Below are 12,666 nucleotides of genomic sequence, written 5' to 3'. Positions count from 1 at the left end.
ATTCAAATATAAACTACACAGAAGCATTCTGTGAAACTTCTTTCTGATCTGAGCATTCATCTAACAGAGTTAAACCATACTTTTGATTGAGCAGTTTTGAAACACTCTGTCTGTAGAAAATGCAACTGGACATTCGTAGCGCTAAGTGGGTAATAGTGGAAAAAAGAATATGTTCAAATATAAACTACACAGAAGCATTGTATGAAACTTCTTTCTGTTCTGTGCATTCAACTAACAGAGTTGAACCTTACTTTTGATTGAGCCTTTCTGAAACACTCTTTCTGTAGAAACTGCAATTGGACATTCTGAGCGCTAAGAGGCCTCTATTGGGAAAAATAATATCTTCAAATAAAAACTACACAGAAGTATTGTGTGAAACTTATTTCTGATATGTTCATTAAGCTAACAGAGTTAAACCATACTTTTGATTGCGCAGTTCTGAACACTCTTTCTGTAGAAAATGCAAGTGGACATTCGGAGCGCTAAGAGGGTAATAGTGGAAAAAGGAATATATTCAAATATAAACTACACAGTAGCATTCTGTGAAAATTCTTTCTGTTCTGTGCATTCAACTAACAGAGTTGAACCTTACTTTTGATTGAGCCGTTCTGAAACACTCTTTCTGTAGAAACTGCAATTGGATATGCTAAGCGCTAAGAGGCCTACATTGGGAAAAAGAATATCTTCAAATAAAAACTACACGGATGCATTCTGTGAAACTTATTTCTGATCTGTAAATTCAGTTAACAGAGATAAAACATATTTTTGATTGAGCAGTTATGAAACACACTTTTTGTAGAAAATGCAAGTGGAGATTCGGAGCGCTAAGAGGGTAATAGTGGAAAAAGGAATGTCTTCAAATATAAACTACACAGAATCATTCGGTGAAACTTCTTTCTGATCTGTGCATTCAGCTAACAGAGTTAAACCATACTTTTGATTGAGCAGATCTGAACACTCTTTCTGTAGAAAATGCAACTGGACATTTGGAGCGCTAAGAGCGTAGTAGTGGAAAAAGGAATATATTCAAATATAAACTACACAGAAGCATTCTGTGAAACTTCTTTCTGATCTGAGCATACAGCTAACAGAGTTAAACCATACTTTTGATTGAGCAGTTTTGAAACACTCTGTCTGTAGAAAATGCAACTGGACATTCGTAGCGCTAAGTGGGTAATAGTGGAAAAGAGAATATGTTCAAATATAAACTACACAGAATCATTGTATGAAACTACTTTCTGTTCTGTGCATTCAACTAACAGAGTTGAACCTTACTTTTGATTGAGCCGTTCTGAAACACTCTTTCTGTAGAAACTGCAATTGGACATTCTGAGCGCTAAGAGGCCTATATTGGGAAAAAGAATGTCTACAAATAAAAACTACACAGAAGAATTGTGTGAAACTTCTTTCTGTTCTGTTTGTTCAACTAAAAGAGTTGAACCTTAGTTTTGATTGAGCCGTTCTGAAACACTCTGTCTGTAGAAAATACAACTGGACATTCGTAGCGCTAAGTGGGTAATAGTGGAAAAAATAATATTTTCAAATATAAACTACACAGAAGCATTGTATGAAACTTCTTTCTGTTCTGTGCATTCAACTAACAGAGTTGAACCTTACTTTTGATTGAGCCTTTCTGAAACACTCTTTCTGTAGAATCTGCAATTGGACATTCTGAGCGCTAAGAGGCCTATATTGGGAAAAATAATATCTTCAAATAAAAACTACACAGAAGCATTGTGTGAAACTTATTTCTGATATGTTCATTAAGCTAACAGAGTTAAACCATACTTTTGATTGCGCAGTTCTGAACACTCTTTCTGTAGAAAATGCAAGTGGACATTCGGAGCGCTAAGAGGGTAATAGTGGAAAAAGGAATATATTCAAATATAAACTACACAGTAGCATTCTGTGAAAATTCTTTCTGTTCTGTGCATTCAACTAACAGAGTTGAACCTTACTTTTGATTGAGCCGTTCTGAAACACTCTTTCTGTAGAAACTGCAATTGGACATGCTAAGCACTAAGAGGCCTACATTGGGAAAAAGAATATCTTCAATTAAAAACTACACAGATGCATTCTGTGAAACTTATTTCTGATCTGTAAATTCAGTTAACAGAGATAAAACATATTTTTGATTGACCAGTTATGAAACACTCTTTTTGTAGAAAATGCAAGTGGAGATTCGGAGCGCTAAGAGGGTAATAGTGGAAAAAGGAATGTCTTCAAATATAAACTACACAGAATCATTCGGTGAAACTTCTTTCTGATCTGTGCATTCAGCTAACAGAGTTAAACCATACTTTTGATTGAGCAGATCTGAACACTCTTTCTGTTGAAAATGCAACTGGACATTTGGAGCGCTAAGAGCGTATTAGTGGAAAAAGGAATATATTCAAATATAAACTACACAGAAGCATTCTGTGAAACTTCTTTCTGATCTGAGCATTCAGCTAACAGAGTTAAACCATACTTTTGATTGAGCAGTTTTGAAACACTCTGTCTGTAGAAAATGCAACTGGACATTCGTAGCGCTAAGTGGGTAATAGTGGAAAAGAGAATATGTTCAAATATAAACTACACAGAAGCATTGTATGAAACTACTTTCTGTTCTGTGCATTCAACTAACAGAGTTGAACCTTACTTTTGATTGAGCCGTTCTGAAACACTCTTTCTGTAGAAACTGCAATTGGACATTCTGAGCGCTAAGAGGCCTATATTGGGAAAAAGAATGTCTACAAATAAAAACTACACAGAAGAATTGTGTGAAACTTCTTTCTGTTCTGTTTGTTCAACTAAAAGAGTTGAACCTTAGTTTTGATTGAGCCGTTCTGAAACACTCTTTCTGTAGAAAATGCAAGTGGAGATTCGGAGCGCTAAGAGGGTAATAGTGGAAAAAGGAATGTCTCCAAATATAAACTACACAGAATCATTCTGTGAAACTTCTTTCTGATCTGTGCATTCAGCTAACAGAGTTAAACCATACTTTTGATTGAGCAGATCTGAACACTCTTTCTGTAGAAAATGCAACTGGACATTTGGAGCGTTAAGAGAGTAGTAGTGGAAAAAGGAATATATTCAAATATAAACTACACAGAAGCATTCTGTGAAACTTCTTTCTGATCTGAGCATTCATCTAACAGAGTTAAACCATACTTTTGATTGAGCAGTTTTGAAACACTCTGTCTGTAGAAAATGCAACTGGACATTCGTAGCGCTAAGTGGGTAATAGTGGAAAAAAGAATATGTTCAAATATAAACTACACAGAAGCATTGTATGAAACTTCTTTCTGTTCTGTGCATTCAACTAACAGAGTTGAACCTTACTTTTGATTGAGCCTTTCTGAAACACTCTTTCTGTAGAAACTGCAATTGGACATTCTGAGCGCTAAGAGGCCTCTATTGGGAAAAATAATATCTTCAAATAAAAACTACACAGAAGTATTGTGTGAAACTTATTTCTGATATGTTCATTAAGCTAACAGAGTTAAACCATACTTTTGATTGCGCAGTTCTGAACACTCTTTCTGTAGAAAATGCAAGTGGACATTCGGAGCGCTAAGAGGGTAATAGTGGAAAAAGGAATATATTCAAATATAAACTACACAGTAGCATTCTGTGAAAATTCTTTCTGTTCTGTGCATTCAACTAACAGAGTTGAACCTTACTTTTGATTGAGCCGTTCTGAAACACTCTTTCTGTAGAAACTGCAATTGGACATGCTAAGCACTAAGAGGCCTACATTGGGAAAAAGAATATCTTCAATTAAAAACTACACAGATGCATTCTGTGAAACTTATTTCTGATCTGTAAATTCAGTTAACAGAGATAAAACATATTTTTGATTGACCAGTTATGAAACACTCTTTTTGTAGAAAATGCAAGTGGAGATTCGGAGCGCTAAGAGGGTAATAGTGGAAAAAGGAATGTCTTCAAATATAAACTACACAGAATCATTCGGTGAAACTTCTTTCTGATCTGTGCATTCAGCTAACAGAGTTAAACCATACTTTTGATTGAGCAGATCTGAACACTCTTTCTGTTGAAAATGCAACTGGACATTTGGAGCGCTAAGAGCGTATTAGTGGAAAAAGGAATATATTCAAATATAAACTACACAGAAGCATTCTGTGAAACTTCTTTCTGATCTGAGCATTCAGCTAACAGAGTTAAACCATACTTTTGATTGAGCAGTTTTGAAACACTCTGTCTGTAGAAAATGCAACTGGACATTCGTAGCGCTAAGTGGATAATAGTGGAAAAAAGAATATGTTCAAATATAAGCTACACAGAAGCATTGTATGAAACTTCTTTCTGTTCTGTGCATTCAACTAACAGAGTTGAACCTTACTTTTGATTTAGCCTTTCTGAAACACTCTTTCTGTAGAAACTGCAATTGGACATTCTGAGCGCTAAGAGGCCTCTATTGGGAAAAATAATATCTTCAAATAAAAACTACACAGAAGCATTTTGTGAAACTTATTTCTGATATATTCATTAAGCTAACAGAGTTAAACCATACTTTTGATTGCACAGTTCTGAACACACTTTCTGTAGAAAATGCAAGTGGACATTCGGAGCGCTAAGAGGGTAATAGTGGAAAAAGGAATATATTCAAATATAAACTACACAGTAGCACTCTGTGAAAATTCTTTCTGTTCTGTGCATTCAACTAACAGAGTTGAACCCTACTTTTGATTGAGCCGTTCTGAAACACTCTTTCTGTAGAAACTGCAATTGGACATGCTAAGCGCTAAGAGGCCTACATTGGGAAAAATAATATCTTCAAATAAAAACTACACAGATGCATTCTGTGAAACTTATTTCTGATCTGTAAATTCAGTTAACAGAGATAAAACATATTTTTGATTGAGCAGTTATGAAACACTCTTTTTGTAGAAAATGCAAGTGGAGATTCCGAACGCTAAGAGGGTAATAGTGGAAAAAGGAATGTCTTCAAATATAAACTACACAGAATCATTCGGTGAAACTTCTTTCTGATCTGTGCATTCAGCTAACAGAGTTAAACCATACTTTTGATTGAGCAGATCTGAACACTCTTTCTGTTGAAAATGCAATTGGACATTTGGAGCGCTAAGAGCGTAGTAGTGGAAAAAGGAATATATTCAAATATAAACTACACAGAAGCATTCTGTGAAACTTCTTTCTGATCTGAGCATTCAGCTAACAGAGTTAAACCATACTTTTGATTGAGCAGTTTTGAAACACTCTGTCTGTAGAAAATGCAACTGGACATTCGTAGCGCTAAGTGGGTAATAGTGGAAAAAAGAATATGTTCAAATATAAACTACACAGAAGCATTGTATGAAACTTCTTTCTGTTCTGTGCATTCAACTAACAGAGTTGAACCTTACTTTTGATTGAGCCTTTCTGAAACACTCTTTCTGTAGAAACTGCAATTGGACATTCTGAGCGCTAAGAGGCCTATATTGGGAAAAATAATATCTTCAAATAAAAACTACACAGAAGCATTGTGTGAAACTTATTTCTGATATGTTCATTAAGCTAACAGAGTTAAACCATACTTTTGATTGCCCAGTTCTGAACACTCTTTCTGTAGAAAATGCAAGTGGACATTCGGAGCGCTAAGAGGGTAATAGTAGAAAAAGGAATATATTCAAATATAAACTACACAGTAGCATTCTGTGAAAATTCTTTCTGTTCTGTGCATTCAACTAACAGAGTTGAACCTTACTTTTGATTGAGCCGTTCTGAAACACTCTTTCTGTAGAAACTGCAATTGGATATGCTAAGCGCTAAGAGGCCTACATTGGGAAAAAGAATATCTTCAAATAAAAACTACACGGATGCATTCTGTGAAACTTATTTCTGATCTGTAAATTCAGTTAACAGAGATAAAACATATTTTTGATTGAGCAGTTATGAAACACACTTTTTGTAGAAAATGCAAGTGGAGATTCGGAGCGCTAAGAGGGTAATAGTGGAAAAAGGAATGTCTTCAAATATAAACTACACAGAATCATTCGGTGAAACTTCTTTCTGATCTGTGCATTCAGCTAACAGAGTTAAACCATACTTTTGATTGAGCAGATCTGAACACTCTTTCTGTAGAAAATGCAACTGGACATTTGGAGCGCTAAGAGCGTAGTAGTGGAAAAAGGAATATATTCAAATATAAACTACACAGAAGCATTCTGTGAAACTTCTTTCTGATCTGAGCATACAGCTAACAGAGTTAAACCATACTTTTGATTGAGCAGTTTTGAAACACTCTGTCTGTAGAAAATGCAACTGGACATTCGTAGCGCTAAGTGGGTAATAGTGGAAAAGAGAATATGTTCAAATATAAACTACACAGAATCATTGTATGAAACTACTTTCTGTTCTGTGCATTCAACTAACAGAGTTGAACCTTACTTTTGATTGAGCCGTTCTGAAACACTCTTTCTGTAGAAACTGCAATTGGACATTCTGAGCGCTAAGAGGCCTATATTGGGAAAAAGAATGTCTACAAATAAAAACTACACAGAAGAATTGTGTGAAACTTCTTTCTGTTCTGTTTGTTCAACTAAAAGAGTTGAACCTTAGTTTTGATTGAGCCGTTCTGAAACACTCTGTCTGTAGAAAATACAACTGGACATTCGTAGCGCTAAGTGGGTAATAGTGGAAAAAATAATATTTTCAAATATAAACTACACAGAAGCATTGTATGAAACTTCTTTCTGTTCTGTGCATTCAACTAACAGAGTTGAACCTTACTTTTGATTGAGCCTTTCTGAAACACTCTTTCTGTAGAATCTGCAATTGGACATTCTGAGCGCTAAGAGGCCTATATTGGGAAAAATAATATCTTCAAATAAAAACTACACAGAAGCATTGTGTGAAACTTATTTCTGATATGTTCATTAAGCTAACAGAGTTAAACCATACTTTTGATTGCGCAGTTCTGAACACTCTTTCTGTAGAAAATGCAAGTGGACATTCGGAGCGCTAAGAGGGTAATAGTGGAAAAAGGAATATATTCAAATATAAACTACACAGTAGCATTCTGTGAAAATTCTTTCTGTTCTGTGCATTCAACTAACAGAGTTGAACCTTACTTTTGATTGAGCCGTTCTGAAACACTCTTTCTGTAGAAACTGCAATTGGACATGCTAAGCACTAAGAGGCCTACATTGGGAAAAAGAATATCTTCAATTAAAAACTACACAGATGCATTCTGTGAAACTTATTTCTGATCTGTAAATTCAGTTAACAGAGATAAAACATATTTTTGATTGACCAGTTATGAAACACTCTTTTTGTAGAAAATGCAAGTGGAGATTCGGAGCGCTAAGAGGGTAATAGTGGAAAAAGGAATGTCTTCAAATATAAACTACACAGAATCATTCGGTGAAACTTCTTTCTGATCTGTGCATTCAGCTAACAGAGTTAAACCATACTTTTGATTGAGCAGATCTGAACACTCTTTCTGTTGAAAATGCAACTGGACATTTGGAGCGCTAAGAGCGTATTAGTGGAAAAAGGAATATATTCAAATATAAACTACACAGAAGCATTCTGTGAAACTTCTTTCTGATCTGAGCATTCAGCTAACAGAGTTAAACCATACTTTTGATTGAGCAGTTTTGAAACACTCTGTCTGTAGAAAATGCAACTGGACATTCGTAGCGCTAAGTGGGTAATAGTGGAAAAGAGAATATGTTCAAATATAAACTACACAGAAGCATTGTATGAAACTACTTTCTGTTCTGTGCATTCAACTAACAGAGTTGAACCTTACTTTTGATTGAGCCGTTCTGAAACACTCTTTCTGTAGAAACTGCAATTGGACATTCTGAGCGCTAAGAGGCCTATATTGGGAAAAAGAATGTCTACAAATAAAAACTACACAGAAGAATTGTGTGAAACTTCTTTCTGTTCTGTTTGTTCAACTAAAAGAGTTGAACCTTAGTTTTGATTGAGCCGTTCTGAAACACTCTTTCTGTAGAAAATGCAAGTGGAGATTCGGAGCGCTAAGAGGGTAATAGTGGAAAAAGGAATGTCTCCAAATATAAACTACACAGAATCATTCTGTGAAACTTCTTTCTGATCTGTGCATTCAGCTAACAGAGTTAAACCATACTTTTGATTGAGCAGATCTGAACACTCTTTCTGTAGAAAATGCAACTGGACATTTGGAGCGTTAAGAGAGTAGTAGTGGAAAAAGGAATATATTCAAATATAAACTACACAGAAGCATTCTGTGAAACTTCTTTCTGATCTGAGCATTCATCTAACAGAGTTAAACCATACTTTTGATTGAGCAGTTTTGAAACACTCTGTCTGTAGAAAATGCAACTGGACATTCGTAGCGCTAAGTGGGTAATAGTGGAAAAAAGAATATGTTCAAATATAAACTACACAGAAGCATTGTATGAAACTTCTTTCTGTTCTGTGCATTCAACTAACAGAGTTGAACCTTACTTTTGATTGAGCCTTTCTGAAACACTCTTTCTGTAGAAACTGCAATTGGACATTCTGAGCGCTAAGAGGCCTCTATTGGGAAAAATAATATCTTCAAATAAAAACTACACAGAAGTATTGTGTGAAACTTATTTCTGATATGTTCATTAAGCTAACAGAGTTAAACCATACTTTTGATTGCGCAGTTCTGAACACTCTTTCTGTAGAAAATGCAAGTGGACATTCGGAGCGCTAAGAGGGTAATAGTGGAAAAAGGAATATATTCAAATATAAACTACACAGTAGCATTCTGTGAAAATTCTTTCTGTTCTGTGCATTCAACTAACAGAGTTGAACCTTACTTTTGATTGAGCCGTTCTGAAACACTCTTTCTGTAGAAACTGCAATTGGACATGCTAAGCACTAAGAGGCCTACATTGGGAAAAAGAATATCTTCAATTAAAAACTACACAGATGCATTCTGTGAAACTTATTTCTGATCTGTAAATTCAGTTAACAGAGATAAAACATATTTTTGATTGACCAGTTATGAAACACTCTTTTTGTAGAAAATGCAAGTGGAGATTCGGAGCGCTAAGAGGGTAATAGTGGAAAAAGGAATGTCTTCAAATATAAACTACACAGAATCATTCGGTGAAACTTCTTTCTGATCTGTGCATTCAGCTAACAGAGTTAAACCATACTTTTGATTGAGCAGTTCTGAACACTCTTTCTGTTGAAAATGCAACTGGACATTTGGAGCGCTAAGAGCGTATTAGTGGAAAAAGGAATATATTCAAATATAAACTACACAGAAGCATTCTGTGAAACTTCTTTCTGATCTGAGCATTCAGCTAACAGAGTTAAACCATACTTTTGATTGAGCAGTTTTGAAACACTCTGTCTGTAGAAAATGCAACTGGACATTCGTAGCGCTAAGTGGGTAATAGTGGAAAAGAGAATATGTTCAAATATAAACTACACAGAAGCATTGTATGAAACTACTTTCTGTTCTGTGCATTCAACTAACAGAGTTGAACCTTACTTTTGATTGAGCCGTTCTGAAACACTCTTTCTGTAGAAACTGCAATTGGACATTCTGAGCGCTAAGAGGCCTATATTGGGAAAAAGAATGTCTACAAATAAAAACTACACAGAAGAATTGTGTGAAACTTCTTTCTGTTCTGTTTGTTCAACTAAAAGAGTTGAACCTTAGTTTTGATTGAGCCGTTCTGAAACACTCTTTCTGTAGAAAATGCAAGTGGAGATTCGGAGCGCTAAGAGGGTAATAGTGGAAAAAGGAATGTCTCCAAATATAAACTACACAGAATCATTCTGTGAAACTTCTTTCTGATCTGTGCATTCAGCTAACAGAGTTAAACCATACTTTTGATTGAGCAGATCTGAACACTCTTTCTGTAGAAAATGCAACTGGACATTTGGAGCGCTAAGAGAGTAGTAGTGGAAAAAGGAATATATTCAAATATAAACTACACAGAAGCATTCTGTGAAACTTCTTTCTGATCTGAGCATTCATCTAACAGAGTTAAACCATACTTTTGATTGAGCAGTTTTGAAACACTCTGTCTGTAGAAAATGCAACTGGACATTCGTAGCGCTAAGTGGGTAATAGTGGAAAAAAGAATATGTTCAAATATAAACTACACAGAAGCATTGTATGAAACTTCTTTCTGTTCTGTGCATTCAACTAACAGAGTTGAACCTTACTTTTGATTGAGCCTTTCTGAAACACTCTTTCTGTAGAAACTGCAATTGGACATTCTGAGCGCTAAGAGGCCTCTATTGGGAAAAATAATATCTTCAAATAAAAACTACACAGAAGCATTGTGTGAAACTTATTTCTGATATGTTCATTAAGCTAACAGAGTTAAACCATACTTTTGATTGCGCAGTTCTGAACACTCTTTCTGTAGAAAATGCAAGTGGACATTCGGAGCGCTAAGAGGGTAATAGTGGAAAAAGGAATATATTCAAATATAAACTACACAGTAGCATTCTGTGAAAATTCTTTCTGTTCTGTGCATTCAACTAACAGAGTTGAACCTTACTTTTGATTGAGCCGTTCTGAAACACTCTTTCTGTAGAAACTGCAATTGGACATGCTAAGCACTAAGAGGCCTACATTGGGAAAAAGAATATCTTCAATTAAAAACTACACAGATGCATTCTGTGAAACTTATTTCTGATCTGTAAATTCAGTTAACAGAGATAAAACATATTTTTGATTGACCAGTTATGAAACACTCTTTTTGTAGAAAATGCAAGTGGAGATTCGGAGCGCTAAGAGGGTAATAGTGGAAAAAGGAATGTCTTCAAATATAAACTACACAGAATCATTCGGTGAAACTTCTTTCTGATCTGTGCATTCAGCTAACAGAGTTAAACCATACTTTTGATTGAGCAGATCTGAACACTCTTTCTGTTGAAAATGCAACTGGACATTTGGAGCGCTAAGAGCGTATTAGTGGAAAAAGGAATATATTCAAATATAAACTACACAGAAGCATTCTGTGAAACTTCTTTCTGATCTGAGCATTCAGCTAACAGAGTTAAACCAAACTTTTGATTGAGCAGTTTTGAAACACTCTGTCTGTAGAAAATGCAACTGGACATTCGTAGCGCTAAGTGGGTAATAGTGGAAAAGAGAATATGTTCAAATATAAACTACACAGAAGCATTGTATGAAACTACTTTCTGTTCTGTGCATTCAACTAACAGAGTTGAACCTTACTTTTGATTGAGCCGTTCTGAAACACTCTTTCTGTAGAAACTGCAATTGGACATTCTGAGCGCTAAGAGGCCTATATTGGGAAAAAGAATGTCTACAAATAAAAACTACACAGAAGAATTGTGTGAAACTTCTTTCTGTTCTGTTTGTTCAACTAAAAGAGTTGAACCTTAGTTTTGATTGAGCCGTTCTGAAACACTCTTTCTGTAGAAAATGCAAGTGGAGATTCGGAGCGCTAAGAGGGTAATAGTGGAAAAAGGAATGTCTCCAAATATAAACTACACAGAATCATTCTGTGAAACTTCTTTCTGATCTGTGCATTCAGCTAACAGAGTTAAACCATACTTTTGATTGAGCAGATCTGAACACTCTTTCTGTAGAAAATGCAACTGGACATTTGGAGCGCTAAGAGAGTAGTAGTGGAAAAAGGAATATATTCAAATATAAACTACACAGAAGCATTCTGTGAAACTTCTTTCTGATCTGAGCATTCATCTAACAGAGTTAAACCATACTTTTGATTGAGCAGTTTTGAAACACTCTGTCTGTAGAAAATGCAACTGGACATTCGTAGCGCTAAGTGGGTAATAGTGGAAAAAAGAATATGTTCAAATATAAACTACACAGAAGCATTGTATGAAACTTCTTTCTGTTCTGTGCATTCAACTAACAGAGTTGAACCTTACTTTTGATTGAGCCTTTCTGAAACACTCTTTCTGTAGAAACTGCAATTGGACATTCTGAGCGCTAAGAGGCCTCTATTGGGAAAAATAATATCTTCAAATAAAAACTACACAGAAGCATTGTGTGAAACTTATTTCTGATATGTTCATTAAGCTAACAGAGTTAAACCATACTTTTGATTGCGCAGTTCTGAACACTCTTTCTGTAGAAAATGCAAGTGGACATTCGGAGCGCTAAGAGGGTAATAGTGGAAAAAGGAATATATTCAAATATAAACTACACAGTAGCATTCTGTGAAAATTCTTTCTGTTCTGTGCATTCAACTAACAGAGTTGAACCTTACTTTTGATTGAGCCGTTCTGAAACACTCTTTCTGTAGAAACTGCAATTGGACATGCTAAGCACTAAGAGGCCTACATTGGGAAAAAGAATATCTTCAATTAAAAACTACACAGATGCATTCTGTGAAACTTATTTCTGATCTGTAAATTCAGTTAACAGAGATAAAACATATTTTTGATTGACCAGTTATGAAACACTCTTTTTGTAGAAAATGCAAGTGGAGATTCGGAGCGCTAAGAGGGTAATAGTGGAAAAAGGAATGTCTTCAAATATAAACTACACAGAATCATTCGGTGAAACTTCTTTCTGATCTGTGCATTCAGCTAACAGAGTTAAGCCATACTTTTGATTGAGCAGATCTGAACACTCTTTCTGTTGAAAATGCAACTGGACATTTGGAGCGCTAAGAGCGTAGTAGTGGAAAAAGGAATATATTCAAATATAAACTACACAGAAGCATTCTGTGA

The sequence above is a fragment of the Symphalangus syndactylus genome, chromosome 23, assembly GCF_028878055.3.
Source record: "Symphalangus syndactylus isolate Jambi chromosome 23, NHGRI_mSymSyn1-v2.1_pri, whole genome shotgun sequence".
In the NCBI taxonomy this organism is placed as follows: Eukaryota; Metazoa; Chordata; class Mammalia; order Primates; family Hylobatidae; genus Symphalangus; species Symphalangus syndactylus.
The sequence above is the reverse complement of the archived record's forward strand: the minus strand, read 5'-3'. Positions refer to the sequence as shown.